The sequence below is a fragment of the Podarcis cretensis genome (assembly GCF_951804945.1).
Source record: "Podarcis cretensis genome assembly, chromosome: 1".
Classification (NCBI taxonomy): Eukaryota; Metazoa; Chordata; class Lepidosauria; order Squamata; family Lacertidae; genus Podarcis; species Podarcis cretensis.
The window spans coordinates 17,247,857-17,259,942 of NC_137170.1; the positions used below are offsets into that span (position 1 = coordinate 17,247,857).

A 12,086-nucleotide genomic window follows, 5' to 3' on the forward strand; every position below is an offset into this window, starting at 1 on the left:
TGGCACCCCAGCTGCAACCAAACTCAAGGAAGAGCCGCTCATTTTGCTGGCACCCATCTCTGTCTTCAACCGTGCTTCTCCTCATCATTCTTTCTCACACACCCCTGCCAAAATTTAGCCTCGATTATCTTTGGACAAAGCTCTCTCCACCCACCCGGTTAGCGCCATCCATTGCACCGTATGGAACACTCGCATCCTAACACCTCGCTGCGTCGGGAACGTCCGGGGCTGGATCCAACCACGAGATCCCGTTTCCGCTGCCGAATCGCTTCCCATCACTTTTGGATTCGGTTTTAGTCTCGTTCCCACCACCATCCGTCCCAGGCAAAACCGCCCCGCCCCCCATCCACTGCCCCCTTCCAGCCTTTTCTAATGATAGTTGTTGTTGTTTAATCGTTTAGTCGTGTCCGACTCTTCGTGACCCCATGGACCAGAGCACGCCAGGCACTCCTGTCTTCCACTGTTTGGTCACACTCATTCTGGTAGCTTCGAGAACACTGTCCAACCATCTCATCCTCTGTCGTCCCCTTCTCCTTGTGCCCTCCATCTTTCCCAACATCAGGGTCTTTTCCAGGGAGTCTTCTCTTCTCATGAGGTGGCCAAAGTATTGGAGTCTCGGCTTCAGGCTCTGTCCTTCCAGTGAGCACTCACGGCTGATTTCCTTCAGAATGGATAGGTTTGATCTTATTGCAGTCCATGGGACTCTCAAGAGTCTCCTCCAGCACCATAATTCAAAAGCATCAATTCTTCGGCAATTAGCCTTCTTTATGGTCCAGCTCTCACTTCCATACACCACTACTTGGAAAACCATAGCTTTAACTATATGGACCTTTGTTGGCAAGGTGATGTCTCTGCTTTTAAGATGCTGTCTAGGTTTGTCATTGCTTTTCTCCCAAGAAGCAGGCGTCTTTTAATTTCGTGACTGCTGTCACCATCTGCAGTGATCATGGAGCCCAAGAAAGTAAAATCTCTCACTGCCTCCATTTCTTCCCCTTCTATTTGCTAGGAGGTGATGGGCCCAGTGGCCATGATCTTAGTTTTTTTGATGTTGAGCTTCAGACCATATTTTGCACTCTCCTCTTTCACCCTCATTAAAAGTTTCTTTAATTCCTCCTCACTTTCTGCCATCAAGGTTGTGTCATCTGCATATCTGAGGTTGTTGATATTTCTTCCGGCAAACTTCATTCTATTTTGGGATTGTAGTGGGGCGTTATAAACCGGACATCTTCAATGTCACCCTTGGGAATCCCAACCCCACAACTGAATAGGGACAAAGGAAACTGAGTCAGACCATCGAACTCAGTATTGTCTACACTGACTGGCAGAAGCCCTCTAAGGTTTCAGATGGGGGACATTCCCAGCCCTACCTGGAAGTGGCGGGGATTAAATCTGACACCTTCTGCTTCCTCCTCCTCCTCCTCCTCCTCTCTCTCTCTCTCTCTCTCTCTCTGTGTGTGTGTGTGTGTGTCTGAGAGAGAGAGAGAGAGAGAGAGGTCTGTGGAGTACAACGTTGTACCGGGTGCTGCTCTGAGAGGTGTCAAGGTGGCACCACTGACTAAGGAGCCGAACAAAGTGGCCAACCAACCTCAGCCCTGGCTTCTCCGCTCCACAGCAAGAGCAGTTTTCCGAAGCCCGACGGAGAAAGCGCAGTTTACTACATTGCAGAAGGTTGTGTCATCATCGCGGGGCAACAGTCGCGGTCGCGCATCTGTAGATGTGCTGTGCAAATAGCCAAGACCCGAAAAGATGGACGCGCTCTGTAGGAAATAACTTTTTGTCCTATATAGCCTGGTAGCCACAAAATGCATTCATTCTGGAGTGAGTCATACTAATTTCCCCTCCCTCCCTCCTCTTCTTCCTTAGAGATTTTTAAAGCAGGTATTGGATGGCCATCTGTTGTGGATGCTTTCGTTGAGATTCTTGCAATGCAAGGGGTTCGACTGGATGACCCTTGGGATCCCTTCCACCTCTGCAATTCTATGATTTCGGTTAGAATAATGCGAATCATAATAAAGCCTCTTTTAAAAAACAACAAGGAGATTGTTGCATAAGTTTTTAATTATTATTTATCAATGTCTTTGAATAGAAATCTAAAGCAGCACTTCTGTGCAAATTTACCTGGGAGTAAGTTCCACTGACCACCGTGGGGCTTACTTCTGAGAAAATATGCACAGGATCGCATCGCATGGGTGCAGGCCGTTATTCACAATTACTTAGCAAGTCCCATTGAACTCAACGGGTATTTACTTCTGAATAAACATCCACCGGATCGGGTTGAGCATCTATCTTCACGGTACCCCCAAAACCTTTTTGGGGTTTTTTTTTTTGCTGCAACAAACTTAACACAATTACCCCCTATTTTATTTCTAGAGAGCTGCCTTTGTTATGCACGTGTACCCCGAAGTAAGTTGAGCAGGACTTACTCCCCCAAGGGTGTCTAGGATCGCAGCCCTCCATCAGATCATACATGTGTTCCTCGGAACTAAACGCCCCGGATGGCGTTGTTAGAGGTGGCGTGGTGGCAGTGGCGTAGCGTGGGGGGTGCAGGGGGGGGGGGGCCCGGCTGCACCGGGCGTAACATCTGGGGGTTAGGGTTAGGGGGCGCAAATCCAGGGTTAGGGGGCGCAAATTACTTGCCTTGCCCCGGGTGCTGACAACCCACGCTACGCCACTGCGTGGTGGGATCCTTGGCACTTACTTGCGAGTAAAGACGCTTGGAATCGGGGCCTTTAAAGCACCGCACTGATTCTGACTGCCAAGCGATCCGACCTGTTTCCTCGACCGTTTTGTTTGGGGGAGAAAAGCATCACATTTCCCAGCTAAGGCGGAGTTGTTCGAAACAAGGAATGAAAACTAGGTCTGGAATATGAACTGAATTCTCTCCCCCGCCGCCTAAATGAATTTCTGCCTGAAGAACTAAAGGTGATCGTGTTGCTCCATAAAAAGCACCCCCAAATATTGCATAGCGAGGCAATACCTTTATTAAGCCAACTAAACCGTCACAAAATAGAGAGGCAAGCTTTTGGGTTATTCTGGGTTCTTCGTCAGGCTTGATGGTAAACAAAGCAACGGGGGGGGGGGGAGAGGAGCTATATAGAATTATCTAGTTTGCTAACCCATTAGTTAGTAAAATGACCTTCACTGGATCACTTTGAACTTCATTTTTTTCTAAGGGAACCGACTGATCTGAATTCTAAGGGTCTTTATCACGCAGAGCTTCGAGGAATCCAGAAACACTCAGGACCGGATCCCGACTGTCCTGGAATCAGCAGATTCCGACCCAGCACCCGTCAAACTGAGTTGCACCACCAGCGATAAAGCGATACGATCTCCAAAAGTCAAGCGCCGGCGGAGATTAAACTCGAGCCGAATCGTCTCTGCAGAGCATCAACAATCCCAAAAGGAGCGCTTAAATTTAGCCAGTGAAGCCGCTTCAGGAGACTGGGGAGAGGCGGGTGTGTGTGGAGAGAGAGAAAGAGAGAGAGAGGAATGTATAGAGAGGCCAACACGGATTGGCATCCAGACTCCCCGCACACTCGCCCTGATCCAAACATCTTATAATAAATAAATAGTAATGCGACGGAGAAGTTAGAATTGGAAGGAGGTACACGCGCGCGCGCGCCAAATAAACATAAACGCTCAGACTCGGAACTTCTAAAACGCTTTGGCTAAGGGCACAACTGCAAACGAAAGACAGGTGCGATTAACAAGCCACAAAATCTTTCTGGGTCTGAGATATAGGATCTCGGAGAACTGGGCGTTTGGACAGAGGCGGGGAGAAAACATTAAAGGGATGTTTTAATGGATCCCGCGCCGAACTCCATTTATTGCAAATAAACTTTTAACGAGGACGCGGCTCCTCGGCCGCCCCCTCCCTCCTCGCCCAACATCCCACACAGATTATTGGAGATCAAAACTCCTAGGAAGCTTGCAAGCACCATTTAGCAAGAGCACTGATGGTTGGGGTCTTTTCTTTTCCTTTTTTTAAGGGAGAAAAGGGTCCCTTCTTTCCACGAAGCGATTATTCCACCGCAACTGAACGAAGATTGTAATCTTAAACACACGAAAGAGTAGGCGAGGCTGTAATCCGAGTAAGGCTGTAACCCGGGGCGCATTCTCCTGGGAGTAAATCCCATTGGTTTTGAGTCAACAATATACCTAGGATCGGGCTGCGTGCCTTTTTGGAAGAGGCGCATACCTGCCAGCGGTCATCAGCAGGACCGCGCAACACGTTGCGAATTAAATCTTCAATGAATATTAAGGACAAACACAAATTAAGGCTGCCTCACATTTCAAGAGAAGCACTACAATCCTAGACACACTCCCCTGGAAATAAATCCCGTTGATCTCAAAGCGATTTACTTCTGCGCTGACATGTATAGGATCATGCCACGTCAATCTCTCCCGTTGAAGTGAATGGCGTCGTTGTTGTTTTTAGTTGCATTATGTATGTGCATTGAGACTATTTGCGATATTGGATTATATTATGGCTAGCCTCTGTGGCTTTGTTTTTCAAACGGAAATGCGGGGTGTAAGTGTAACAAGCAAACAAATCAAGATAGGGTCGTCCAACCTCCCCAGTGACATAAAGGGGTCTGTGGATTTTGCCCCGTAGGAATAGGCACAGAAGCGTGGGTCTGCGCGGGTTCTCTTTACGCAAAGAGTCTGAACCTGGAGAAAAAGTGACCGCGCGCGGGAGAAAGCATTTCGCTTCCGCAGCAGTGGGAGGCACGGGGTTGCAGGAGAAGCCCCCTTATACTGAGTCAAACCACTGGTCCATCCAGCCCGCAGTGCCCACACGGACTGGCAGCGGCAATCCACGGTTTCAAACGGGGGGCTCTCCCAGCCCTAACTGGAGGGGCCGGGAATTGAACCTGGAACGCACCGTGCCACCGGTCTCTCTGACGTTTGAAGCAGTTTTGAACGGAGGGGTATATTTTTGGGGGGTGGGGGAGAGTTTGAAACATGTGGAGGAGGTGAAGCAGGTGATTTGACTTGAGAGGGGTGGGAGAGAGAGAAATATTTCCTTTAAAAACCCTTCCTCTCCCTCCTTTAACAAGATACACCAATAACCACTGAACCGGGTTTTATAAAATCATCTTAGCAAGCGCCCTGGGGGAGAGAGCAGAGAGAAGGAAAGCGCAGCCGGCGGCAGGGAGGCGGAGGCGGCCGCGGAGTCATCTGAGGATAAAGACCTTACAATCCCAGGCAGAGCTCGGCGCTCGCGCGCTCCCTCCCTCCCTCCCTCCCGCATCGCCTGCAGGGGCGGTCGGATTCTGCAACGCCGAGTCCTTTTCCTCTCCCCGCGGAGCCACTGGGGGTGGGGTGCGGGGTTGCGTCGGCTTCAAAGGCGCATCAAAGTCTCCGCTCCATCCTCCGACCCCCCCCCGCACCTCCCGCCTCCAGCGCCGAGTTGCTCCGGATCTTTATTTATTGCCACATTTCTCGGAAGGATTGTCCGGGACACAGCGCCGCTACTCTAAAGTGTGGGGTGGGAATGCATCGGTAGGCACCTGCCGCTGCTGGTTCGAGGAGGGTCATTATCCTCCTGCAAATGAATCAGTCGGTCCCGAGGATCGAAAGAAGGTCGTGAACCTAGGAGCAAGTCCCTTTCATCTGGGGGCGGGGGGCGGGAGGGATCACTTTTGGGTTCGTATGGCCCAGATCCGGCTACAATGCCTGCCTCTCCGTTGGTGACTTAGCCGTTTTGACAGCCCCATTCAAGGCACACATGTATGTATGGGATAGAAGAGCCCTTGGTATCAACGGGACTTGCTCCCCGCTGTAAAGTAAACATAGGGTTACAGCCTGCAGAATGACTTTGGAAGTAGGTTCCATTAAGATCAATAGTTTAAGACAGGGATGGGCAACCTGTGGTCTCCCAGATCATCGAATCATTGAATTGTAGAGTTGGAAGGGACCTCTAGAGTCATCTAGTCCACCACCCTGCAAAGCAAGAATCTCAGCTTGATGACAGTTGAATCTCAGCTAGATGACATCCAACCTCTGCTTTAAAACCTTCATGTAAGGGGAGTCCACAACCTCCCGAGGGAATTCAAATCATTCCACTCTCCAACAGCTCTTACTGTCCGAAAGTTCTTCTTGATGTTTAATTTGAATCTCCTTTCTTGCAAAAGCCCTTGGTTCCAGCCCTGCCGTCCAGAGCAGGAGAAAACAAGCTTGCTCCCGCTTCCATGTGACAGCACCTGAGATATTTGAAGATGGCTATCATCTCTCATTCTCCTCTTATCCACGCTAAACATACCCTGCTCCTTCAACCGTTCCTCATAAGGTTTGGTTTCCAGACCCTTGACCATCTTGGCTGCCCTCCTCTGCACACGTTCCAGCTTGTCAATATTCTTCTTAAATTGTGGCGCCCAGAACTGGACCCGTATTCCAGGTGTGGTCCGACCAAGTCAGAATAGAGTGATACTATTACTTCCCTTGATCCGGACACTATACTTCTGTTGATGCAGCCTGGATTATCTTTTTTGTGCTGCTGCATCGCACTGTTGACTCATGGTCTACTATAAGACCCCTGGATCTTTTTCACATGTACTACTGGCAAGCCAAGTGTCCTGCATCTTATATTTCTGCAGCTGCTTCGTCCTTCCTTCCTATTTGTCCCAGATGTTATTAATATTTTTGTATATACTTGTATACCGCTTCAGACGGGCATTATCTAAGCGGTCGACTATCAAATACACTACAGCTCGAAATACACACCACCAATTTTGGTGTTCGACTCCAACTCCCATCAGCCCTGACCACTGGTCGTGATTGCTGCGGTTGATGGGCTCTGGAGTCCAACAGCTTTGGCGGGGGAGAGGCACAAGTTGCCTGCCCGACCCTATGCTCTGAATTCAAGGGAACTGATATTCCCTGTACCCTTCTGCTTTGGGGACTGAGGGTGCGCAGGACCTTACCAAGCGCTTTCTATAGATCTCCTCTCCAACCCACCAGTCCCGTTTTGCAGAGAATTCAGACAGTGACCTGCTCGGTGCTGAGGAGCCAAAGCTGGTGCGGGACTTAATACAAACCCTATCCATTGATTTCTTTTTAAAGGGGAGGGGGGCTTGCGTGTGCCGAGGCAGACAGGAAGATGGAGAGGAAGAGCCGAAGCTAAACATCTTTAAGTTCCAGTGGGTACCGCGGATGGGACTTAAGAAAGGGCATAAAAGCTTCTGCTGAAACCCGTGGGACTTCTTAGCGTACAGTCTTAATACATACGTACTCAGAAGCAAGTGAGTAAGTATGGGGACTTGCTCATTGGCCTTAGACGCGCCCATTCGCGGTCGGATCGTGCCCAGCCCTTTTGTACTCCCGGTCCTCTCCGCTTTGCACAGCGGGCTGGCAAGCCTCTTTCTTTTCAAACACAGGATGCAGGAAAGGACACGCAGACAGTGTTCCTTCCCATCACCTCCTGCTGAGCCTGATTCGATTCCGAGGTGTTCGAGCTTGCGTTCCCGTGGTTTTCAAGCCTTTCCCCCTTCTGTTGTTGTAATCAACGCGTTTTGAATTTATTTTTTTAAAGGGCTCAGGCTTTGAACGCGGGGGAGGAAGGAACTTGTCTTTGGCACGTGGACGCGGAAACTGACAAGCAAATGCATAAGTACTTGGGGTACATACGTACCCCACCGCTAAGCACCCCCTCCTAAAAAGTTATCTTAATCCTCACGCCCGATTTTTCACCAGGTTTAAGATTACAGCCCACAATTTATTCAGGAGTAAGGATAATCGAAAGCACTTGGATTTACTCCCGAGGAAACCGGTCTGCTGCTTTGCTGTGACCCCACTTGCTTTGCATCTTTTTTTGTCACCCCCTGGCACGCCCCCCCCCCGTTTGCCATCTAAATGCAAGCCATCTACACGCAAGATCGTAATGCAAGCTCCTAGGAGGCAGGGACCTAACTTCCCACCCTTACGCAACGCTAGATTTATTTGTACTTTGGACCTTTCGCTTTTTGGGATAACTATAGAAATAAATATAGCACACCCTTTTTCTTTATTGGCGTCCGAATATATATATATATATATATATATATATATATACAATAAAGAAAAAGGGAGGGGGTGTGGTTTCGATTACAAACTGCAAAGGCAACGCCCACCAAGGAGATTAGACGGAAAGGCCGGAGAAGAGAGAATCTAGAGTTTTCAGACCCAGAGACAAACCATAACTCGTCGAGCAAGCCTATGTACATCGAAGGCGCTGTAGCGCAAACGAGAACCGGTTCTGACGAGTCACGACTCTCCTCTCCCCCCCTCCGCGCCCCTTTGTCGGGAGCCGACCCGTTCCTGACCCGGTTCCCCCTCCCCGGGCGCTGCTGTTCTGACGACTTCTAGATCTGGCATCTGCAGCGCTTTAGCGTGTACAAACGTGGGCGCTGAAAGCTGGAGCGGCGGCCAATTTCACTTGCTCAGGGCGTGCAGCCAGGATTTATGTTGGGGGAGGGAAGGCAGAACCGAGCTGTATTTCTATTTATTTACTTGCTTTAGCCGGGGCCGCTGCCCCCCCCCCCGCTACGCCCATGGCTCAGGGGGTATTGGAAAGAGGTCGCCATGACTTGGTACTTTAGGGTGTTTAATCTTTCTGACGGTAAGAGTTGTTCGTCAGTGGAACGGTCTCCCTCGGGAAGTGGCGGACTCTCCTTCCTTCGAGGTTTTTAAGCAGAGGCTGGATTGCCATCTCTCATGGATGCTTTCGATGAGATTCCTGCATTGCTGGGGGTTGAACTAGATGACCCCCGGGTACCTTCCAACTCTACGATTCTATGATCTTTCGGTGGAAGGTGAAAACAAGCGGCAGTCTGCAAAACGATGAAGGAGCTAGCCCGTCAAGGAATATTTAAAAACAATATCAATCAATCAGCACGGCAAACCAGCGTTCACCCGTCGCATCCCTTTCCTTATCTCTGCTGTCCTCCTCCTCCTCCTCGAAATTCGAGACTGTAAGCTCCCCGGGGCAGGCATCTGCCTTCCGCTTATGTAACTTTGGAAAGCGCCATTGCAGGGAAGTAATAATATTGATAATAATGACGACAACTTTTGAGAAGGGGCCAGCTGCTGGCTGGCAGAGCACGATCGAGGCTTGCTATTGCCCCCTCTCCACCCCTCTCCAACGCGCCCTTTCATTTGCTTGTGGGGCTGTTCGCAGATAAGCTTATTCGATAATAATTACACCTTGCCCCCCCCCCCCCCAGAGTACGGCAGGATCTCTCCTCGTTGACGCACGAGGCTCAGGGGACTGGCACGAAATATGTCAAAACAAGCTCCGCGGAGGATACCTTCGGCCACTGACCTCCCCTCTCACCCTACACCCAAAGTGGAAGGCAAAACACACGACCACAACAACAAAAACAACAGCAGCAGCAGCTGGTTACGTTGGTGCTCTTTTTTGTCTGGTCTCAATGCTCTCCTCGGGTCGGTTTCTGTTTCCTACCTGCAAGCAGAAGGACAGTGACCGAGGTCGTGGCTAACTTTACGGGTGGGGTGGGGTGGAGAATAAACGAGCAGCTGCGGGGGAGGGGTGGATGTCGCGGGGGGTGGTGGGGGGGGTGAGGAAGGAGGTAATCGCTCCACCCCACCTCCTCCTCTCCCCTCGCCTTTAAAGCTTGTATCCCCATCCAGGGTCACTCACACGACGGGGCCTCCCCGATTCCCCAGAGGTCAAGGAGGCTTGCGAAGCCTCCCTGGAGAAGGGAGGGGGCCCTGGACTTTGCCAGTCCTCTCCTCCTTCCCACCCCCAACCCCCTTCCGCGATAGCTGAGCAGAGCCACGACTGCCACTCCATAGAATAACCAGGACTTCCTGGGCATATCTACCAAGAATCTGCCTTCGGCAGCCTGGCGCCCCCTAGAGGTTGTGCGCTGCAACCCCCTATCGGCCCTGTCATCGGCTGGGCTGAGGGGAGTTGGAGGCCCAAACCTCTGGAAGCCCCCCCCCATCCCATCCCAGTCCAGCCCAGTCAGTCAACGAGGCTTACTTCCCAGTAAACCAGCGCAGGATCGGGCTCCCCTCCATACACTGCCGTCTTCCACCCCCATCTCCCCCTTACTGGTGTCCCCCCCTTTTTTGGGGGGGGGATGGATTCCTTTCCCTTGGTTTCCTTTCTTCGTTCCGAATCTTACCTTTCCAGTCTCCCTCTCTGTCTGCGGACGGTTATTTGGGGGGCGCCCTCCCCTTCGCCCCCCTCCTACAAACCTGGTGTGGGGAGGGGGAGGGATAGGCTTGCAGCATCTCTTTTGCCTCTAGCGGAGGGAGGGGGCGTCTATCAATCTGCCCGCCTCTCTCTCTCATTCTCTCTCTCTCTCTCTCTCGCTCGCTCAGCCTTAGCCTTGCGCGCCCCCGGCTCCCTCTGCGGCAGCCAAGGAGCCGGGTTCACGCGAGGACAGCGGCGGCTCCCAGCCGGAGCGCGTCTGGCTGCCAATGGCTCTGGAATACTGATGCTGCCGTCGAGGCGGAGGCGGAGCCGGCCTCGCCGATAACTCGCGGCGCGCTCCAGCAGCCGGAGACGCTGATGAGCCGATCCGCGCCAAGGCAAGCGCGGCCCTTGGTCCCTGCTGCTGCAGCTGCCCGGGCCGGACCGCTGCCCCCCTCCCAACTCGTAGAAAGGCATTCCGTGCAACTGGGATCACTGTGCAATTGGGGGTTGGTCCCATCTGCATAGAGTGCCTAGGTAAAGGGACCCTGACCATTAGGTCCAGTTGTGGCAGACTCTGGGGTTGCTGCGCTCGTCTCGCTTTATTGACCGAGAGAGCCGGCATACATGTGGTCAGCATGACTAAGCCGCTTCTGGCGAACCAGAGCAGCGCACGGAAATGCCGTTTACCTTCCCGCAGGAGCGGTACCTATTTATCTACTTGCACTTTGACGTGCTTTCCAACTGCTAGGTTGGCAGGAGCTGGGACCGAGCAACGGGAGCTCACCCCGTCACGGGGATTCGAACCGCCGACCTTCTGATTGACAAGTCCTGGGCTCTGTGGTTTAACCCACACCTGCATCCCTAGAGAGTGCCTATGCATGCTCAAATGCAGCTGTCCCTTTGCAGATAGCAAGGGATCTAGTGGCCTAGGCGGACTCTCTCAATGCTAAATTTCGGCACCCACCCTTCTCTCTCCCTCGTTCCACAGCATTGTTGTGATGCCCCCTGCCGCACCCGGTGTGGCCAAAGTGGTAATAGAATAATAAAATTGTAGACTTGGAAGGGACCCCGAGGGTCAATGCAGGAATCTCAGCAAAAGCTTCCATGATAGATGGCCATCCAGCCTCTGCTTAGGTAAAGGTACCCCTGCCCGTTAGTTTGGGCCAGTCGTGACCGACTCTGGGGTTGCGCGCCCATCTCGCTTAAGAGGCCGGGGGCCAGCACTGTCCGAGGACACTTCCGGGTCACGTGGCCAGCGTGATGAAGCTGCTTTGGCTTCAGAATTGCACACAGGATTCCAGGTGTGATCTGACCAAGGCAGAATAGAGTGGGATTGTGACTTCCCTTGATCTGGACACTATACTTCTGTTGATGCAGTCTGGAATAACATTAGCCTTTTTTTGCTGCTGCATCACACTGTTGATTCATGTTCAGCTTGTGGTCCACTTGACCCCTATATCCTCTTCACATGTACTACTGTTCCCCATTGTATATTTGTGCATCTGGTTCTTCCTGCCCTACATTTACCCCTACTGAAATTAGTTAGGTTGGGCCCAGTTGTCCAATCTGTTAAGGTCATTTTGAATTCAGATTCTGTCTTCTGCAGCATTAGCTACAAACCCCCCCCCCCCCCCCCCCGCATTTGGTGTCATCTAAACTAAAACTGCTTCTGTAGTGGCACCGCCCCTGCTGACTCTTTCTGCTTTCTACCAGGCTGAAAGAGCTTGACTGGCCCAAGGTCACCCAGTGATCTCGGTGGCTGAGTGGGGTTTTGAATCCTGGTCTCCCAGGGAACGTGGGTGGTGCTGTGGGTTAAACCACAGAGCCTAGGACTTGCTGATCAGAAGGTCGGCAGTTCGAAACCCCGCCACGGGGATCATCAATGTGGTGCGTGTGGGTGCCATGGTTTCCTTGAGATCTTCCCTTAGTGCTTATGAAGCCT

At 51.7% G+C, this 12,086-nt stretch overlaps 1 long non-coding RNA gene across 2 annotated transcripts; it reads right to left on the reverse strand.

The window, feature by feature from the left end:
• Nucleotides 1-8,567: 8,567 nt before the first annotated feature.
• On the reverse strand, nucleotides 8,568-10,311 carry LOC307200829. 2 transcript variants are annotated; one of them, XR_013832442.1, is made up of 2 exons: nucleotides 10,131-10,311; nucleotides 8,568-8,810 (listed from the first exon to the last, which is right to left on the reverse strand). It is a non-coding gene; the product is annotated as an uncharacterized lncRNA (long non-coding RNA). The 2 variants fall into 2 exon arrangements; XR_013832443.1 differs by having other exon boundaries at nucleotides 8,568-8,829.
• Between the last annotated feature and the right edge of the window lie 1,775 nt (nucleotides 10,312-12,086).